Raw genomic sequence first — 21,746 nt, forward strand, 5'->3', positions numbered from 1 at the left:
TTTTATTCTCCTGCTCGTTCCTACGTTAATTGTCGGTTTACGCCTTGTGCTGCGGATCCAGTCCCTGCTCAGCCGTTTCTGTAGCGCTTACGGAGTTTTTTCGAGATCATCTCACACCTCATTATTCTATTATCCATCAGGATGGCTGTCAGACTGATTGTTTTTCCAATAAGACAATCTATGGAAATGAGGGTGACCTTCCCTCCGACTCAGAGACGGTTATTTTGTGACTATGACATAATGTGGTTCGGCTGATATGTTAGCAGTCAGGAAAAAAGGGAAAGTTTATAATGGCTGTAAGGATTTGCTCTCCCTCCATGGGACATATGGAAGATAACGAGCCCCTTATATATGTTTCTATAGAGTATTTCAGATTGATATTACTAACATGGAACTGTAGCCATTACCATTTTCGCTGCCAAAGCCATTTTTGCTTTTTTTTTTTTTTTGCACAAATGTTAAAAAAATCGTTTTAGACCTGAAGATTAGTTAAAATGCCCAAACATGATACAATAGATTACCAAAAGTATTGGGACACCTGCCTTTACACGCACATGAACTTTAACCGCTTGCCGACCGCTCACTCGAGCTCTACTGCGGCAAAGTGGTTAGTTCCCGTCCAGCGTAGACGTCGCTGGACTCCTCCCCTTGTGGGCGGCGCACGCGCACTGCCGGAGGCTCGCTCCCGCTGTATTCAGTCACAGGGGAGGAGCAGCGGCGATCACCGCCACTCTTCCCCGATCGTTGGGGAATCGAGTTTGGAGATCCGCCCGCTTGTGTAAACAAAGCGGGCGGATCTCCTAAGTGACAGACAGTGACAGATGGCAGGGTTCAGCATAGCTGAACCTGCGATCTGTCCCTGTGTCACTCAGTCACCTCCCCCCACACACGTTAGTAAGCACCAGGCATACATTAACCCCTCCCTCTCCAATAAAATTAGCCCCTTCCCTGCCAGTGTCATTTTTACAGGAACAGTGCATATTTATAGCACTGATTACTGCAGTAATGTCACTGGTACCCCCAAAAGTGTCAAAAATGTCAGTCAAGGGTCCGATCTGTCCGCCGCAATGTCGCAGTCCCGCAAAAAAAATCGCAGATCACCGCCATTACTAGTTTAAAAAAAAAACACCAAAAATGACAGAAATCTTTCCCTTAGTTATTAAACGCAATAACTTTTGCGCAAACCAATCAAAATACGCTTATTGTGATTTTTTTACCCAACATAGGTAGCAGAAAACAAATTGGCCAAAAATTTAAAAAAATTTTGATTTTTACATTTTTTTGGGGGGGAATTTCATATAAAAAAATGTGAAAATTTTTTTTTCAAAAGTTACGCTATTTTTTTGTTTATAGCGCAAAAAGTAAAAATCACACATGTGATTAAATACCACCAAAAGAAAGCTCTGTTTGTGGGAAAAAAAGGACGTAAATTTCGTTTGGGTACGGCGTTGCACGACTGCGCAATTGTCAGTTAAATTCGCACAGCGCCGAATCGCAAAAAGTGGCCTGGACGTAAGACAGCAAAATCCTCCGGTGGTAAAGTGGTTAATGGCATCCCAGTCTTAGTCCGTAGGGTTCAATATTGAGTTGGCCCATCCTTTGCAGCTATAACAGCTTCAACTTTTCTAGGAAGGCTGTCCACAAGGTTTAGGAGTGTGTCTATGGGAATGTTTGACCATTCTTCCAGAAGCGCATTTGTGAGAACGCCTGGCTCATAGTCTGCGCTCTAATTCAATCCAAAGGTGTTCAATTGGGTTGAGCCCAGCCATGTTCCTCCACCCCAAACTCGCTCATCCATGTCTTTATGGACCTTGCTTTGTGCACTGGTCCAAATCATTTGTTGGAGGGGGGATTATGGTGTGGGGTTGTTTTTCAGGGGTTTTACATACCTAGTAAGTAAACTGACACTTTCAGGTCTGGGGCGCACATGCACGCCGCCAGCAACCGGCTCCCGCTGTGATTAGAGCTGATTTGCGGGTACTGCATACTCAATGTCTGCTGGCACCCGCCGATCATTAGGCAGAGAGCCAGAATGGCGGTCTGCTTATGTAAACAAGGCAGATCGCCATTCTCTTAGTAGGGAAGGCATTGATCCTGTATTCCTGCAAAGCAGGGACACGGGTCTTTGCCTTCCCCAGTAAAAGCACCTCCCCCACAGTGAGAAAACACTGGTTAAACATACAGCTAACCCTTTGATCGCCCCTGATGTTAACTCCTTCCCAGCCAGTGTCATTAGTACAGTGACTGCATATTTTTAGCATTGATCACTGCTAAGTGTTGAAAATGTCAATTAGTGTCAAAATGTCGCAATATCACAGTCCCGATATAAGTCGCTGATCACCACCATTACTAGTAAAAAAAAAACTTAAAAAAATTATCCCGTAGTTTTTAGACGTTATAACGTTTGCGCAAACCAATCAATATACTCTTATTGGGATTTTTTTTACCAAAAATATGTAGCAGAATACATATTGGCAGGGCTGCTGGTAAGGCAGTACAACTGGTCCTGTTGTACTGGGTCCAGGCCTCATCAGCTAAACAAGGAGGGCCAAGGCAACTTTATTGTTAATTTCTGCCTAAATTAAGTAAATGATTTTACTAGACCACACCATCGCTCCTACTTGCTTAACATGGCTTTAACTACATTTTCCTGGGCCCGATCAAGTCAACAGAAGGGAACAGGAGGTGGGAGCAGAGGAGGAACTTTGTTTGATAAAGTCAGTGGTGCTGTTCCACTGCACCTGTGGGGTGGGGGCGTATAAGCAGGGTTGGGGGGACCACATCAGGAAGGCTGTACGGGGCCCCTTGATTTACAGTATAACAGCAGCCCTGCATATTGGCCTACATTGATGAAGACATTTTGTTTTTAATTTTTTTATCGGATATGTTTTGGTTTACCTTATTTGGCTACCAACTGCCCCAAACTAAAGCCTTTACTCAGGCTTTGTTTCCACCTTACCATTTACATCCACTATATGTCCAAATGTTTGTAAACACCTTCCTATCATCACCTGAATTTGTTGGCTATCCAATTCAAAAACCATGGACATTAATATGGAGTTACCCACCTCTTTGTCGCTATAACATCCACCACTTTTCTGAAAAGGCTGTCTTCAAGATTTGGGAAGGTGTCTGTCAGGGAAGTCTTGTCCATAGCACAGATGAAGTTTCTAGGACGTAAGCTGCAGCATTAGCTCATTGCTGTTTGGCCTACAGCTTCTGAGTGGTTTGTTCCTGATTCCTGTGTCTGACCTCTAATCTTGGCCTGGCTTGCTCCTGACCTTGCTTGTCTGCTACCTGCCCTGACCTCAACTTGTCCTTGGATTCTGTGTCTGCCTCCTGTACTTGCTTGATCTGCCTCACTGTTGCTGACACTAGCCTGTTACGTGACTACCCTACTGCCTGCCATTTATGCCTGATCTGTCCAACTGTTACCGACTTGGCTCATTTGACCCTGAATCCTGATAATCCAGCCTGCTACAGCTCCTTCAGTCCAGTAAGCTCACACCTGGCTCCTGCTCTATGCTGCACATCTACAGTCTGCCGCCAGCTAATCTGAATGCCAGCTCATCTGCCACTATCAAGATATGAAAAAATATGAAGAGCATATTGTTAAATATCATTATATAGTCAAAGAGTCCCCTTTAATATACTAAAAAAATATATTATTTTTAATGCTTAGAATTCTAGTTGGTATGTTTTAAATACTGTGTCTCACGTTGTCCCAGAGGATATGAAATGTTCTGCCAAAAATGATAAAGTTCCCGGAAAGAGATGTTTATCAAAATAAGCCCTTATTACCGTAAAATGTTATTTTCCCTAACATATTCAATCTTTTTTAATTGTCCGACTAACCTGTCACTACGCCCTTGCTGGGTCAAGATGACCCTATGTGTAATGGGGATTTTCCACAAGGAATGTATTGTCATCCGCCTAGACTGTATTGTGAAATCTTGTGAAACCTTGTGTAATCTGTAACTTGGGCTTGTGCCCGTTTATGTACTATAAAAGCTGTAACCAAAATGTAATCTGGGTCACATATCTGTTGGAAGATGTGGACCCGCTATATGGTGTGATACTCTGAAGTAAACATATAGAGACGAATGCAAACCTGATTGGCGTAGATGTCCTTTATTTGAACTTAACACCACCAGCATGTTCTGCTGCCATATCTGCCTGCTGACAACTGCTACCACACAGATTACTGGACTGATCACTGGCACTCATACCCCGCTGTGCTCTCGTTGCTGCGGTCTCACTACCAGTGGTTCCTTAGCCGGAGCTGTATGAGAGGCCTTCCTCTTCACTTCCGGCACACTAACTAGGTACATGACAGGGTCTGTGGCAATTTGTGCAATTTGTGAGGTCAGGTACTGATATTGGATGAGAAGACCTGGTTCACCATAGCCCTTCCATCTCATCCAAAAAGTGTTCAGTAGGGTTAAGGTTAGGGCTCTGTGCAGGACACTTGTGTTTCTCCACACCAAACTCATTATACCATATCTTTATGGAGCTGCTTTGTACACATGTGTTTCTCCACACCAAACTCATACCATATCTTTATGGAGCTGCTTTGTACATGTGTTAGGGTTTAGAGTTAGGGATTAGGGTTGGGGTTAGGGTTTAGAGATTTGGGTTAGGGTTGGAGGGTTAGGGCTGAAGGGTTAGGGTTGGGGAGGTGTTAGGGTTGGAGGGTTAGGGTTAGAGGATTGGGGTTAGAGGGTTAGGGTCATGCTGGAACAGAAAAGGGTCTTTCCCAACTGTTACCACAAGACTGGGATGGCACAACTGTCTACAATATCTATGGATGTGTGTTTTTTTTTTTTGGGTGGGGGGGTCCATCTATGTTAAACCGCGTATTGTACGTATGTAATTGAAAACTATATATAGAAAAAAAGGACTTTAAAACACTAGCAAAAGATACTACTGATGATTTTCAGCCACCTATCTAAGCATTACAAAGACTAAAGTTCCCCTTTAGGAAGTATTTTATTTATATTACATTGTTGCCTTTTTACGAACAGTCTTATTTTTTTTTTTTTATGTGTAATTTACTTTTTATGAGCTCGGCTAGCCTTGATTTAAGATCCCTTCTTGTCATTTTTTATACAAAAATGTCACTTGTGATGCTTTTTTATGCTCCGATAAGGCCCTTTATTGACTATCTTCTGACTTTCTGATCTATGAAATAATTGTGAAGGAACAGCTAAAGAGTGTTCATCTACCTTCTTCCAAGGTAATAGTTTCCATGAACTTACCCATAACACTACGTAGTCATTACTGTTATAGACCTGCCAACATATGGATGTTAGCGTGAGCGTAATCCTCTGCTGATCAGAAACTCTTTTTCATGTAGCTAATAAATAAACCTTCTTTATGACAGATGGAGAACATGAAGTGAGGTGGCTCTGATTGCGTTCTTTCAGATCTCTATATGGTACAGAAAAATTCCACATATTACCATGATTGTTTGGAAAATTGCTTAGAGAATGAATAGCAGGGCTGATGACGTTGGCTTGCTGCTATTCCATTACTGTACAACTCAAGAATGGTAGTTGGAATTCCATAATTGCGAAAAATGTTATATTACATATGGCTGAATACGTTTGCCATTTCTGCGTTCAGCTTATTGTTAATGCCCAACTTGTTAAAAGGAAGATTTGCAAATTGCACAGTGAGCGAATCATTATTGGTTGTAATTTTTTTCTTTTTCTCTGGGCCCATGGTGCGGTGTAAAAAACCAAAAAAGTAAAGTGAACCAAAAAGTGCACGTGAACACACAAAAAAGTGCACTAGGGCGTGTCATTTGGTCTCCTCCCAAAGAGGACTCCCTGTTGTGCAAGACTCCTGATGGGGGCAAGGCACACTTACTTGATCAATTATCGGTAAAGCCGATATATCGAGGGCCGATATGCACTTTCCCCGATATATCAGAACCGGCCACCAAGGTGACCGATAGTGCCGATATTTCAGGAAAGTGTTGTACCGGAGTGATGCCAGCAGCTAGAGGCATCACCCCATTACCGGCGTCCATAGCCAACGGTCGGCTGTCTTGTAATGACAACTGATGCGGTTGAGAAGCCACTCGTCATTAGAAGGAGCGGGAGGGGACGTCCCATCCTGCCGCCTTCCGCGGCTTGCCCAGGTCTCCCGTCCCACCAGGAGACCCGGGCAACCAGCCTGCACGGCCACCGAAGATCCGATCAAAGCCGCATTTCGGCTCTGATCGGGTCTCCATGTAAAAACCCGGAAGTGATGTCATGACCTCACTTCCGGTTACTCTGCGCCAGATTCAAAAAAATTACAGCATTCAAAACAGCCAAACTTGGCGTTTTGAATGCTTTTAAGTGCAGCGGAGGGGTTTGGGGTCTTTTAGACCCTTAGATCCCTCCACAAAAGTACCTGTCAAGTGATAAAAAAAAAAAATTAAATGTACAAAAATATCGGCCAATATCGGCCGATACCAATATCCAATGGCCAAAATATCGGTATCGGTATCAACAACGAAAAAAACGATATCGGTCGATCACTAACACTCACGTCCACCTAGCCAAAAGGCCTGGTGGTCACCAATCCTCATGATCAGCCAAAGCCAACCAATTTAGTAGTAGGTGAGGGGCTCTCCCAAGAGAGACCCGAAAGGCTGGGTAGGAGGAAAGCTAAGGGCCACACATCCTCCCCTAATCTTCAGGGTAGGCCCAAAGCCCCACAACCCATAATCCCAAGTGAAAAAGACACAAACAAAAACAGTGCAGTGACATACTGATAAAAATAATTTAAAGTACCAATTTGCAAGACAACGGCTAGGCCTTGTGGCATGGTAACAACATTTCCCCACTGTTGGCCAAAAGGTCTAGTCTATGAGGGCCAAGAAAAAGCTGGGGTAACTCATCCTAGTGCTCGTTCTCACTGTGGGGTCCCAAACACATAGTAATATCAAGAGCACCCCTAGGTCATCACTTCCAGGGGGGCACTGACACCACTCGCTAGGGCTGCTGAATATAATCGAAAGATCGATGCATCGCGATTCGACCCTTCGAGATTCTGCATCGATGCTGCGACCGGCTTTAATCGATGTTCTAATGACGTCATGAAGCGCCGCCCCCTCCCTCTCCGCACAGCGATGGCTCTTTAAAATTCGTAGCCGCGCCCTCTTTTCCCGCCTCCCGCTGACGTCATCCCCAGTCGCCCGGCGTCGCTGCAAGAGGAGACACGAGGAGCGAGTGTCCCTGACTGTTGGAGAGGAGAGAATGAGATGGACTACGGTGTGCAGTGTTCACGTTTACACTTTACACATGCCTGATCCCTCCAGTAAGCTGACACTGCACCCTGCTAATCACATGCAGTGAGACACTTCCCGATCAGCAGCTGCACAGATTGGGAAATGTCTCACTGCCTGTGATTACCGGAGTGCAGTGTCGGCTTCCTGGCCGGATCGGGGATGTGAGGACTGTCATCTCTACTCTCAGACACTCAGTCTGCTGCGGGAGACTTGAGTGTCTGTCAGAGCAAACATCCCCCGCTCCCACATGCGTGCTGGTCGTCCTCCTCCTCCAGCGAGTGTCTGTCCTGACTCCTGACCGTCCTCCAGCAAGTGTCCATGTGTCCATCCTCCTCACACAGGCCTCTGTGGGCAGAGGGAGACCCCGAGTCAACGTCCTGGACCCCAACTCCCAGTCCTCCTTGGCTCAGGCGTCTGCAGTGACTCTCATCATCAGTGATCAGGTACTAATCTAAGTCTTCAAATACTATTACAAATGTTGTTAACAGGACTGCCAGGGGGAGTGGCAGAGCCAGGTGAGGGGAGCACACTGAGGGAGAGGGGGAGCCGGACTATCCGTTTAGGTCACAGCACCGCAGATTCTCCAACCCGGATATCCCTGAGGAGACCCCTATCCAATGCCATGTATATAATATATATCACATCCCTGATATCCCTGAGGAGACCTCCATACACCAGGGATATCAGGGATGTGATATATACATGGCAGTGTATGGGGGTCTCCTCAGGGATGTGATATATACATGGCAGTGTATGGGGGTCTCCTCAGGGATATCAGGGATGTGATATATACATGGCAGTGTATGGGGGTCTCCTCAGGGATGTTATATATACATGGCAGTGTATGGAGGTCTCCTCAAGGATTTCAGGGATGTGATATATACATAGTGGTGTATGGGGGTCTCCTCAGGGATGTGATATATACATGGCAGTGTATGGAGGTCTCCTCAGGGATATCAGGGATGTGATATATACATAGTGGTGTATGGGGGTCTCCTCAGGGATGTGATATATACATAGTGGTGTATGGGGGTCTCCTCACGGATGTGATATATACATGGCGGTGCATGGGGGTCTCCTCAGGGATGTGATATATACATGGTGGTGTATGGGGGTCTCCTCAGGGATGTGATATATACATGGTGGTGTATGGGGGTCTCCTCAGGGATGTGATATATACATGGTGGTGTATGGGGGTCTCCTCAGGGATGTGATATATACATGGTGGTGTATGGGGGTCTCCACAGGGATGTGATATATACATGGTGGTGTATGAAGGTCTCCTCAGGGATGCGATATATACATGGTGGTGTAACACCACCATGTATATATCACATCCCTGAGGAGACCCCCATACACCGCCATGTATATATCACATCCCTGAGGAGACCCCCATACACCGCCATGTATATATCACATCCCGGATATCCCTGAGGAGACCCCCATACACCGCCATGTATATATCACATCCCGGATATCCCTGAGGAGACCTCCATACACCACCATGTATTTATCACATCCCTTAGGAGACCTCCTATATGTTTGCAGTGCACTATGGGCTGGGCATGGGCATTGGGCAGTAATCGTGATGCATCGCGGAATCGTATTGTATCGAATTGCTGCCCTAATAATCGTAATCGTATTGAATCGTGAGGTAAGTGAAGATGCGCAGCCCTACCACTCGCACAGGGGATCAAATCCCACCAAAAGAAAGTTCTATTTGTGGGAAAAAAAGGACATCAATTTTATTTGGGTTCCTGGTCAGGAAGGGGGTCAAATATTCCGGTCTTAAAGTGGTTAAGGGGGCAAGTCCTTCCGGTCCAGAAGTGTGTGTGAAGGCAATAGTCACAATACTTTTGACAATATAGTATATACTATATATTTATTTATTTATTTTTTTCACCGTGATCAACTCATCATGGCTCTATCACATCGTCGCGCTATTTGAAGTCTACTTACTCCCCCTAAGAATTGTATAAACGCAGAATATTACATCAGAATATTGGCTCCATATCCATCCATCACTCTCCCGTTGTGCTGCATTTAAATGGCTTCATGAATTTCACCTACTGTAACCGTTTTTCGGCCTTTCTTAATGCGTGTTTTAAATGCATGGAAGCATGAACGTGTAGCGGAATGACAGTGTGATTGGTTGCGTGGGGTGCAACATCAAAGAAATGGAAATGAAAAAAAAAAAAAAAAGTTGAGGAGATTTCATGCATGGAAGTTGCTAAGGATTAAACTTTCTTTTATCACCCAGAGACACTTTCTGGTAGTCATTTAAGGTGAATATCTGTAAGGACAGCAATACCTAATATCATTTCTTATATACAGTACTTGTAACACAAACAGGTAAAAATGGGTTCACTTTCCATTCAGGCAAAACAGCCTCTCAACAATCTAGAATTTACCCACTTCTGGACCAGATTTATAGAATATTTTAATGTAAAAAAATAAATAAATAAATAAATAAAATAATAGACGGAATATTTTATACAATCTATTTTGCTACTGAAGTTGTAATCATTGTGTAGCCAGGTGCTGGGCTACGGCAATATGAAGAAGGTGCCAAGGCTATGGTCTTTACCACTTCTGGACTGGAAGATTTTCCCCCTTAATGACCATTGACCAGGACATTTTTTGCGATTCGGCACTGCGTTACTTTAACAGACAATTGCACGGTCGTGCAAAGCTGTATCCAAACGAAATTTATGATTTTTTTTCCCCCACAAACAGAGCTTTCTTTTGGTGGTATTTGATCACCTGTGCGATTTTTATTTTTTGCGCTATAAACAAAAAAAGAGCGACAATTCTGAAAAAATAACAATATTTTTCACTTTCTGCTATATAACATCCCCCCCCCCCAAAAAAAAAATGTAAAAATCAAAATTTTTTAACATTTTAGGCTAATTTGTTTTCTGCTACATATTTTTGGTAAAAAATTTGCAATGAGCATATTTTTATTGGTTTGCGCAAAAGTTATTGTGTCTACAAACTACGGGAAAGATTTATGTCATTTTTATTTTATTTTATTTTTTTACTAGTAATGGCGGCGATCTGTGATTTTTTGCGGGACTGCGACATTGCAGCAGACAGATCGGACCCTTGACTCACATTTTTGACACTTTTTGGGGGACCAGTGACATTACTACAGTAATCAGTGCTAAAAATATGAAGGTTTTAAATGTGAGCCTAGGGGAGTGATTCTAACTGTGGGGGGGGGGGGGGGGCGTGGCTTGTGAAATAACCATAGAGACATGTGATCCTATATAGAAGGATCACATGAGCTGTGTGATCATTCCAGGGAGGACGGTCGGCTGTGTTTACAACAGCCGACCGTCCTTCTCTCTCAGCGGGGAGTGATAGTGGGTGTCAGGCAAAAATTGGAGCCACCTGACCCGTGCATCGGCTTCCCCACTGCGGAGTGGGGGTGGGAGCGCGCCGCCGGCGGCGCGCGCTCTCCCCCTAGCTTCCCTCGTGCGACCGACGTAGGTCTACGTCGGTTTGCGCAGGAGAGCCACACTGCCGCAGTAAAAAGGCGGCGGCTGGTCGGGAAGTGGTTAAAAGGTACCAATTGTAGCACTGTCTCCATAGGGGTTACTGGTTTGGCCTCTCATCAGTCTGGTCAGTATGAGCATATGTGATCTCATCAGTTCCCTTGGCGCCAAAGGAAAGAAGTTTCCTGAGCATTTTGGTAGTAGAAGTCCCCCTTCAGAGTTTCCTGGGAATTGCAGAGCAAAGACTCTGTTGGCTTCATTCTATGGCTGATGTCTCCAACCACAACTCCCATGACTCTCAGCATTCTACACAGGAGTCCATAGGCTTTCTCAACTATATCTCTCCCCTCCAGAAGCGGGTAGTCATCACAGCTGGGGTCAAGTCCAGAAGCGGGTAGTCATCCAAGCCGGGGTCGAGTCCAAAAGCGGGTAGTCATCACAGCTGGGGTCAAGTCCAGAAGCGGGTAGTCATCCAAGCCGGGGTCGAGTCCAGAAGCGGGTAGTCATCCAAGCCGGGGTCGAGTCCAGAAGTGGGTAGTCATCCAAGCTGGGGTCGAGTCCAGAAGTGGGTAGTCTGCAGATGCCAGGTCATCTACTGATGCCGGGTCATCTGCTGATGCCGGGTCGAGAGGCAGGAGAGTCGTCAGCCAAGCCAGGTAATAAACAGAGGAACATGGAATACAAAAGACTGCTAGCAGTGATGCCCCTTGGAGCACAAACACAAGGGCAAGGACTGCAACCCATCAGGTGATAGATATAGTCAAGTGTGCAGCATCATCACTGTGTGACGCCCAGGCCGCAGGCAAGTGATGATGCAATCAGAGTTTATAAGAAGCAGCAGTCTTCACATGTCCAAGATGACTGCCAACAGGAGGGCAAGGTAAGACCTTGACACTTCACTGGGGCTCCTGGCTCCTACCCCTTGCTGTGTACCCACATAGGAAGCAGCTTCCTCCCAAGTCCCGCTCTGTGTGTTCACTGACACACAGGGGTTTATTTACTAAAGCCAGAGAGTGCAAAATGAGTTACATTTCTGCATAGAAAGCATCTCCAATTAAAGTGGTTGTTAAGCCACTATATTTACACCACCCCCTCTGTTAGATAACAACCTGTATCCTACTTCCTGTGCTTTATACAAAAAAAGACGATTTCTACCTGTTTTCACAGCGCCAATCGGCGTTCACGTGACTCCCGGCTCTCTCCTCTCCCCGTCTTACATCTCCAGCAAGCAGTGCCAAGAATTTCCTCTAACGTCACGGGAGGTGAGGAGGAAAAGTGGAGAGAGCCGGGAGTAAGGTGAGCGCCGGGAGGCGCTGTGAAAACAGATAGATATCGGCTTTTTTTTAATAAAGCACATACACTAGGATACAGGTTGTTATCTAACAAAGGGGATGCTGTAAAGATCAGATAGTTTTTATAGCAGCGGGGAGGAGAGAAGTGCGGCGCTAGTGAGAGCTGACAGGCAGGGAGGGGGCAGGAGGACAGGGGAAGACAGAGGAGAGCTGCAAATAGCAGCGGATGACAGGGGCACCTACACTGACCACGTAGGGTTACCACCTCATCCCTTTAAACCAGGACACATAGTAATTACCCAGGTTCTGTGGCTGATTAAGGTGGTAATTAAACTCACTTGGTGCCTTAAGTGCATTATATCAGCCTCAGAACCTGTGTAATTATTATGTGTCCTGGATTAACCTCCCTGGCGGTATTCCTGAGTGTGGCTCGGAGTGGAATTTCCGTACCATTAGCGGTAACCCCGAGCCACACTCAGGGTACCTCCAGGGAGAATCTCTGGATCCTGGAAGAGGTTACTTACCTTGTCCCCGGGATCCCGCAATGTATTCCAGCAGTGTACGGCGGTGGCCGGATTTTCTGTGCCCCGGCTTCCGTTCCGTGCAAACGTCACGTCGCGTCACGTCGCGGGGGGGGGGGGGGTGTAACCGGCCGCAAATTAAAAAAGTAAAACACACAAACACACTGATACATTGTAATCCTATTCGATTACATTACTAAATAAAATAAATTGACCTTAGTTTGACCCCCATTGATTTCTCCAGTGCCCTTGCCTGCAGTTTTACTGTACTTTATATATATATATATATATATATATATATATATATATATATATATATATATATATATATATATATATATATATACAGTATATATATACTTTAACGTATTTATTGTTATTTATTATATTATAATTTATGATTTTGTGTTTCAAACTTTATCATACCCGAGATGTTATAAAGAAATTATACACACAGTAAAAAAAAAAAATCATATGTAAATAGTTGGTTTGGGCTGCTCGTACTTAAGAATTACATGCAAAATAATGGTACCGCTTTCAGCACCTAAAATCTGAAATAATCAGGGAGGTTAAAAGGATGAGGTGGCAACCCTATGACCACGATTTTAGGGCTCAGCAGCCATGATACACCGTGGTCAGTGTACAGAGTGGAGGATAGAAACTGGCAGGATCAGCCAGGTTTTTTAGGCGATACAGGGGGCCAAGTTACACAGCACAAGCACTGTGCTGTATATCACGCTTAAAGGGAGTAGAACCCATTTTTTTTTCAGGGTAACAAACGCTTTAAGCTTTGGCAATAATACCTGGAAGCTGATTGGTTTCTCTGCAGAATTGTGACTAATTTGCCTTCTCCAGCTTTAGTAAATAAACCCCACAGAGTGGGGCTCAACCCTGCCCCTGCTTTCTCCTCACTGGCTGTGATTGGCAGCTATGGGAGCCAATAACTCCTGCTTCTATCGTTGAGCCAATGAAGAGGGAGAGAGCCACTGACCTCAGGCACATCGCTGGACCAAAATAGGGCTCAGGTAAGTGATTAATGTTTTTTACCTTTTTACCTTTTTTACCTTTTTTAAAAAAAAACCTTCAGCCTTAAAATAATTTTAGGATTCTACAATAAAATGACAAAGTTACATAGTTACATAGTTAGTGAGGTTGAAAAAATACATCAGTCCATCCAGTTCAACCTATGATGTGTGTGTGTTTGCTGTTAACCACACATTGTATACCCCTGTATGTTGTGGTCTTTAAGGTGCCCATCTAATAGTTTTTTGAAACTATCAATGCTCCCTGCTGATACAACTGTTTGCAGAAGAGAATTCCACATCCTTACTGCTCTGACAGTGAAGAACCCCCTGCGTATTTTAAGGTTAAACCGCCTTTAGTTTTAGTGAGTGGCCACGTGTCTTATTGTATTTCCTTTCTCTGAAAAGTTTGTTCCTTATGCTAGGGTCGCCAGTACAATATTTGTACATTGATATCATATCCCCCCTCAATCGTCTCTTCTCCAGAGAGAATAGGTTCAGTGCTTGTAGTCTTTCCTCATAGCTGATGTCCTCCATTTCCCTATTTTTTTTTGTTGCCCTTCTCTGGACTTTCTCCAGTTCCAGCACATCCTTCCTGAGGACCGGTGCCCAGAACTGGACAGCATACTCCAGATGTGGCCGGACCAGAGTCTTGTAGAATGGGAGAATAATCTCTTTATTTCTGGAGTGAATCCCCTTTTTTATACAACCCAGTATTCTGTTGGCTTTGCTTGCAGCGGCTTGGCATTGCATGCCACTGCCAAGCCTATTGTCTACCAGTACCCCCAGGTCCTTTTCCATCCTAGACTCACCCAGAGGTCCCCCCCCCCAGTGAGTAGCTTGCTTTCTGGTTTCTGGCACCCAAGTGCATTATTTTACATTTTTCAACATTAAACCTCATCTGCCATGTAGTTGCCCACCCCATTATTTTGTTCAGGTCTGCTTGTAAGGTTTACACATCCTGCCCAGAAGATATTGGCATGCTTAGTTTAGTATCATCTGCAAATACTGAGATTTTGCTTGATATACCCTCCTCTAGATCATTTATGAATAAATTAAACAGGATTGACCATACAGGCATAGACAATTATGCCAGTAGGTATCTAATAGGCCAGCCAGGTTAATGGTACACAATTTCCTGCCAGGATAGACAGCAGGCAGTGAGCTCCCCTAGAAAGAAAAAAACAAAGAAAATTCCCAGCTCAAGTCACCAACCAATCTGCTTACCATCCGAATTATCCTGTCTAACAGCATGCGGTAAAATCCAGAGTTTAGTTAGCACACATTTGCAAACGCATGCAGAAGCTGCAAGGCCCCTTCCCGGCACCCTGTATTACTTGCAGTCCAAACCCTTCTAAATTTATGGAGTCTCCACAGTGGAAGCACATGCATTCTAGTGGATAGATAAGGGGCAGGTGGGCCTGGAGGTAGCCCAACTCTCCTTAAAGGCGCAGGGCCGCCATGGAGAAATGAGTGAGTTCCTAACAGTAAGTGATGGAAAATTTCTCAAACCTGGACACAAAGACATTAATATGCTTTAATCAAGAGGGAAAGGATTATAGCTTCTGATAATGTCTTTATTGCTGTGCGCAGATGACACCTATACCCTCCATCTCTTGTATAGGTATAACAAGGACATTTTTACAATAATGTGACAGACAATAAACAAACCTGAAAGAAGATGAATTCCAGGCATGGTATATTTTTACATACTTACTTTGGTCAGGCTTTGGTTAACCACTTTGGCTGAAGCCCAGTGTCAGTGTAGTGTGATTATACTGTAGTGTAAGTATAGTGTAGTGTAAGTATAGTGTAGTGTAAGTATAGTGTAGTGTGATTATACTGTAGTGTAAGTATAGTGTAGTGTAAGTATAGTGTAGTGTGAGTATCGTGTAGTGTAAGTATAGTGCAGTGTGAGTATAGTGTAGTGTAGTATAGTGTAGTGGGAGTATAGTGTAGTGTAAGTATAGTGTAGTGTGAGTATAGTGTAGTGTAAGTATAGTGTAGTGTGAGTATAGTGTAGTGTACTATAGTGTAGTGTGAGTATAGTGTGGTGTAAGTATAGTGTAGTGTGTGAGTATAGTGCAGTGTGAGTATAGTGTAGTGTGAGTATAGTGTAGTGTAGTATAGTGTAGTGTGAGTATAGTGTGGTGTAAGTATAGTGTAGTGTGTGAGTATAGTGCAGTGTGAGTATAGTGTAGTGTAGCATAGTGTAGTGGGAGTATAGTGTAGTGTAAGTATAGTGTAGTGTAAGTATAGTGTAGTGTGAGTATAGTGCAGTGTAAGTATAGTGTAGTGTAAGTATAGTGTAGTGTAAGTATAGTGTAGTGTAGTATAGTGTAGTGTGAGTATAGTGCAGTGTAAGTATAGTGTAGTGTAAGTATAGTGTAGTGTGAGTATAGTGCAGTGTAAGTATAGTGTAGTGTAGTATAGTGTAGTGGGAGTATAGTGTAGTGTAAGTATAGTGTAGTGTAGTATAGTGTAGTGTAGTATAGTGTAGTGGGAGTATAGTGTAGTGTAAGTATAGTGTAGTGTGAGTATAGTGCAGTGTAAGTATAGTGTAGTGTAAGTATAGTGTAGTGTGAGTATAGTGCAGTGTAAGTATAGTGTAGTGTAAGTATAGTGTAGTGTGAGTATAGTGCAGTGTAAGTATAGTGTAGTGTAGTATAGTGTAGTGGGAGTATAGTGTAGTGTAAGTATAGTGTAGTGTAGTATAGTGTAGTGGGAGTATAGTGTAGTGTAAGTATAGTGTAGTGTAAGTATAGTGTAGTGTAAGTATAGAGTAGTGTGAGTATAGTGTAGTGTAAGTATAGTGTACAGGGAGTATAGTGTAGTGTCAGTATAGTGTAGTGTGAGTACAGTGTAGTGTAAGTATAGTGTAGTGTGAGTATAGTGTAGTGTAAGTATAGTGTAGTGTGAGTATAGTGTAGTGTGACTATAGTGTAGTGTAAGTATAGTGTAGTATAAGTATAGTGTAGTGTAAGTATAGAGTAGTGTGAGTATAGTGTAGTGTAAGTATAGTGTAGTGGGAGTATAGTGTAGTGTCAGTATAGTGTAGTGTGAGTACAGTGTAGTGTAAGTATAGTGTAGTGTGAGTATAGTGTAGTGTAAGTATAGTGTAGTGTGAGTATAGTGTAGTGTGACTATAGTGTAGTGTAAGTATAGTGTAGTGTAAGTATAGTGTAGTGTAAGTATCGTGTAGTGGGAGTATAGTGTAGTGTCAGTATAGTGTAGTGTGAGTACAGTGTAGTGTAAGTATAGTGTAGTGTGAGTATAGTGTAGTGTAAGTATAGTGTAGTGTGAGTATAGTGTAGTGTGACTATAGTGTAGTGTAAGTATAGTGTAGTGTGAGTATAGTGTAGTGTGAGTATAGTGTAGTGTAAGTATAGTGTAGTGTAAGTATAGTGTAGTGTGAGTATAGTGTAGTGTAAGTATCGTGTAGTGTGAGTATAGTGTAGTGTAAGTATAGTGTAGTGTGAGTATAGTGTAGTGTGACTATAGTGTAGTGTAAGTATAGTGTAGTGTAAGTATAGTGTAGTGTAAGTATCGTGTAGTGGGAGTATAGTGTAGTGTCAGTATAGTGTAGTGTGAGTACAGTGTAGTGTAAGTATCGTGTAGTGTGAGTATAGTGTAGTGTAAGTATAGTGTAGTGTGAGTATAGTGTAGTGTAAGTATAGTGTAGTGTAAGTATAGTGTAGTGTGAGTATAGTGTAGTGTAAGTATAGTGTAGTGTGAGTATAGTGTAGTGTAAGTATAGTGTAGTGTAAGTATAGTGTAGTGTGAGTATAGTGTAGTGTAAGTATAGTGTAGTGTGAGTATAGTGTAGTGTGACTATAGTGTAGTGTAAGTATAGTGTAGTGTAAGTATAGTGTAGTGGGAGTATAGTGTAGTGTCAGTATAGTGTAGTGTGAGTACAGTGTAGTGTAAGTATAGTGTAGTGTAAGTATCGTGTAGTGTGAGTATAGTGTAGTGTAAGTATAGTGTAGTGTAAGTATAGTGTAGTGTGAGTATAGTGTAGTGTAAGTATAGTGTAGTGTGAGTATAGTGTAGTGTAAGTATAGTGTAGTGTGAGTATAGTGTAGTGTGACTATAGTGTAGTGTAAGTATAGTGTAGTGTAAGTATAGTGTAGTGGGAGTATAGTGTAGTGTCAGTATAGTGTAGTGTGAGTACAGTGTAGTGTAAGTATAGTGTAGTGTGAGTATAGTGTAGTGTAAGTATAGTGTAGTGTGAGTATAGTGTAGTGTAAGTATAGTGTAGTGTAAGTATAGTGTAGTGTGAGTATAGTGTAGTGTAAGTATAGTGTAGTGTGAGTATAGTGTAGTGTGACTATAGTGTAGTGTAAGTATAGTGTAGTGTAAGTATAGTGTAGTGTAAGTATAGTGTAGTGGGAGTATAGTGTAGTGTCAGTATAGTGTAGTGTGAGTACAGTGTAGTGTAAGTATAGTGTAGTGTAAGTATCGTGTAGTGTGAGTATAGTGTAGTGTAAGTATAGTGTAGTGTAAGTATAGTGTAGTGTGAGTATAGTGTAGTGTAAGTATAGTGTAGTGTGAGTATAGTGTAGTGTAAGTATAGTGTAGTGTAAGTATAGTGTAGTGTGAGTATAGTGTAGTGTAAGTATAGTGTAGTGTGAGTATAGTGTAGTGTGACTATAGTGTAGTGTAAGTATAGTGTAGTGTAAGTATAGTGTAGTGTAAGTATAGTGTAGTGGGAGTATAGTGTAGTGTCAGTATAGTGTAGTGTGAGTACAGTGTAGTGTAAGTATAGTGTAGTGTGAGTATAGTGTAGTGTAAGTATAGTGTAGTGTAAGTATAGTGTAGTGTGAGTATAGTGTAGTGTAAGTATCGTGTAGTGTGAGTATAGTGTAGTGTAAGTATAGTGTAGTGTAAGTATAGTGTAGTGTGAGTATAGTGTAGTGTAAGTATCGTGTAGTGTGAGTATAGTGTAGTGGGAGTATAGTGTAGTGGGAGTATAGTGTAGTGTAAGTATAGTGTAGTGTGAGTATAGTGTAGTGGGAGTATAGTGTAGTGTAAGTATAGTGTAGTGTGAGTATAGTGTAGTGTAAGTATAGTGTAGTGTGAGTATAGTGTAGTGTACTATAGTGTAGTGTGAGTATAGTGTGGTGTAAGTATAGTGTAGTGTGTGAGTATAGTGCAGTGTGAGTATAGTGTAGTGTGAGTATAGTGTAGTGTAGTATAGTGTAGTGTGAGTATAGTGTGGTGTAAGTATAGTGTAGTGTGTGAGTATAGTGCAGTGTGAGTATAGTGTAGTGTAGCATAGTGTAGTGGGAGTATAGTGTAGTGTAAGTATAGTGTAGTGTAAGTATAGTGTAGTGTGAGTATAGTGCAGTGTAAGTATAGTGTAGTGTAAGTATAGTGTAGTGTGAGTATAGTGCAGTGTAAGTATAGTGTAGTGTAAGTATAGTGTAGTGTGAGTATAGTGCAGTGTAAGTATAGTGTAGTGTAGTATAGTGTAGTGGGAGTATAGTGTAGTGTAAGTATAGTGTAGTGTGAGTATAGTGCAGTGTAAGTATAGTGTAGTGTAAGTATAGTGTAGTGTGAGTATAGTGCAGTGTAAGTATAGTGTAGTGTAAGTATAGTGTAGTGTGAGTATAGTGCAGTGTAAGTATAGTGTAGTGTAGTATAGTGTAGTGGGAGTATAGTGTAGTGTAAGTATAGTGTAGTGTAAGTATAGAGTAGTGTGAGTATAGTGTAGTGTAAGTATAGTGTAGTGGGAGTATAGTGTAGTGTCAGTATAGTGTAGTGTGAGTATAGTGTAGTGTAAGTATAGTGTAGTGTAGTATAGTGTAGTGTAGTATAGTGTAGTGGGAGTATAGTGTAGTGTAAGTATAGTGTAGTGTAAGTATAGAGTAGTGTGAGTATAGTGTAGTGTAAGTATAGTGTACTGGGAGTATAGTGTAGTGTCAGTATAGTGTAGTGTGAGTACAGTGTAGTGTAAGTATAGTGTAGTGTGAGTATAGTGTAGTGTAAGTATAGTGTAGTGTGAGTATAGTGTAGTGTGACTATAGTGTAGTGTAAGTATAGTGTAGTATAAGTATAGTGTAGTGTAAGTATAGAGTAGTGTGAGTATAGTGTAGTGTAAGTATAGTGTAGTGGGAGTATAGTGTAGTGTCAGTATAGTGTAGTGTGAGTACAGTGTAGTGTAAGTATAGTGTAGTGTGAGTATAGTGTAGTGTAAGTATAGTGTAGTGTGAGTATAGTGTAGTGTGACTATAGTGTAGTGTAAGTATAGTGTAGTGTAAGTATAGTGTAGTGTGAGTATAGTGTAGTGTAAGTATAGTGTAGTGTGAGTATAGTGTAGTGTAAGTATCGTGTAGTGTGAGTATAGTGTAGTGTAAGTATAGTGTAGTGTGAGTATAGTGTAGTGTAAGTATAGTGTAGTGTAAGTATAGTGTAGTGTGAGTATAGTGTAGTGTAAGTATAGTGTAGTGTGAGTATAGTGTAGTGTGACTATAGTGTAGTGTAAGTATAGTGTAGTGTAAGTATAGTGTAGTGGGAGTATAGTGTAGTGTCAGTATAGTGTAGTGTGAGTACAGTGTAGTGTAAGTATAGTGTAGTGTAAGTATCGTGTAGTGTGAGTATAGTGTAGTGTAAGTATAGTGTAGTGTAAGTATAGTGTAGTGTGAGTATAGTGTAGTGTAAGTATAGTGTAGTGTGAGTATAGTGTAGTGTAAGTATAGTGTAGTGTAAGTATAGTGTAGTGTGAGTATAGTGTAGTGTAAGTATAGTGTAGTGTGAGTATAGTGTAGTGTGACTATAGTGTAGTGTAAGTATAGTGTAGTGTAAGTATAGTGTAGTGTAAGTATAGTGTAGTGGGAGTATAGTGTAGTGTCAGTATAGTGTAGTGTGAGTACAGTGTAGTGTAAGTATAGTGTAGTGTGAGTATAGTGTAGTGTAAGTATAGTGTAGTGTAAGTATAGTGTAGTGTGAGTATAGTGTAGTGTAAGTATCGTGTAGTGTGAGTATAGTGTAGTGTAAGTATAGTGTAGTGTAAGTATAGTGTAGTGTGAGTATAGTGTAGTGTAAGTATCGTGTAGTGTGAGTATAGTGTAGTGGGAGTATAGTGTAGTGGGAGTATAGTGTAGTGTAAGTATAGTGTAGTGTGAGTATAGTGTAGTGGGAGTATAGTGTAGTGTAAGTATAGTGTAGTGTGAGTATAGTGTAGTGTAAGTATAGTGTAGTGTGAGTATAGTGTAGTGTACTATAGTGTAGTGTGAGTATAGTGTGGTGTAAGTATAGTGTAGTGTGTGAGTATAGTGCAGTGTGAGTATAGTGTAGTGTGAGTATAGTGTAGTGTAGTATAGTGTAGTGTGAGTATAGTGTGGTGTAAGTATAGTGTAGTGTGTGAGTATAGTGCAGTGTGAGTATAGTGTAGTGTAGCATAGTGTAGTGGGAGTATAGTGTAGTGTAAGTATAGTGTAGTGTAAGTATAGTGTAGTGTGAGTATAGTGCAGTGTAAGTATAGTGTAGTGTAAGTATAGTGTAGTGTGAGTATAGTGCAGTGTAAGTATAGTGTAGTGTAAGTATAGTGTAGTGTGAGTATAGTGCAGTGTAAGTATAGTGTAGTGTAGTATAGTGTAGTGGGAGTATAGTGTAGTGTAAGTATAGTGTAGTGTGAGTATAGTGCAGTGTAAGTATAGTGTAGTGTAAGTATAGTGTAGTGTGAGTATAGTGCAGTGTAAGTATAGTGTAGTGTAAGTATAGTGTAGTGTGAGTATAGTGCAGTGTAAGTATAGTGTAGTGTAGTATAGTGTAGTGGGAGTATAGTGTAGTGTAAGTATAGTGTAGTGTAAGTATAGAGTAGTGTGAGTATAGTGTAGTGTAAGTATAGTGTAGTGGGAGTATAGTGTAGTGTCAGTATAGTGTAGTGTGAGTATAGTGTAGTGTAAGTATAGTGTAGTGTAGTATAGTGTAGTGTAGTATAGTGTAGTGGGAGTATAGTGTAGTGTAAGTATAGTGTAGTGTAAGTATAGAGTAGTGTGAGTATAGTGTAGTGTAAGTATAGTGTACTGGGAGTATAGTGTAGTGTCAGTATAGTGTAGTGTGAGTACAGTGTAGTGTAAGTATAGTGTAGTGTGAGTATAGTGTAGTGTAAGTATAGTGTAGTGTGAGTA

This window comes from Pelophylax lessonae (genome assembly GCF_965119305.1).
Source record: "Pelophylax lessonae genome assembly, chromosome: 6".
Classification (NCBI taxonomy): domain Eukaryota; kingdom Metazoa; phylum Chordata; class Amphibia; order Anura; family Ranidae; genus Pelophylax; species Pelophylax lessonae.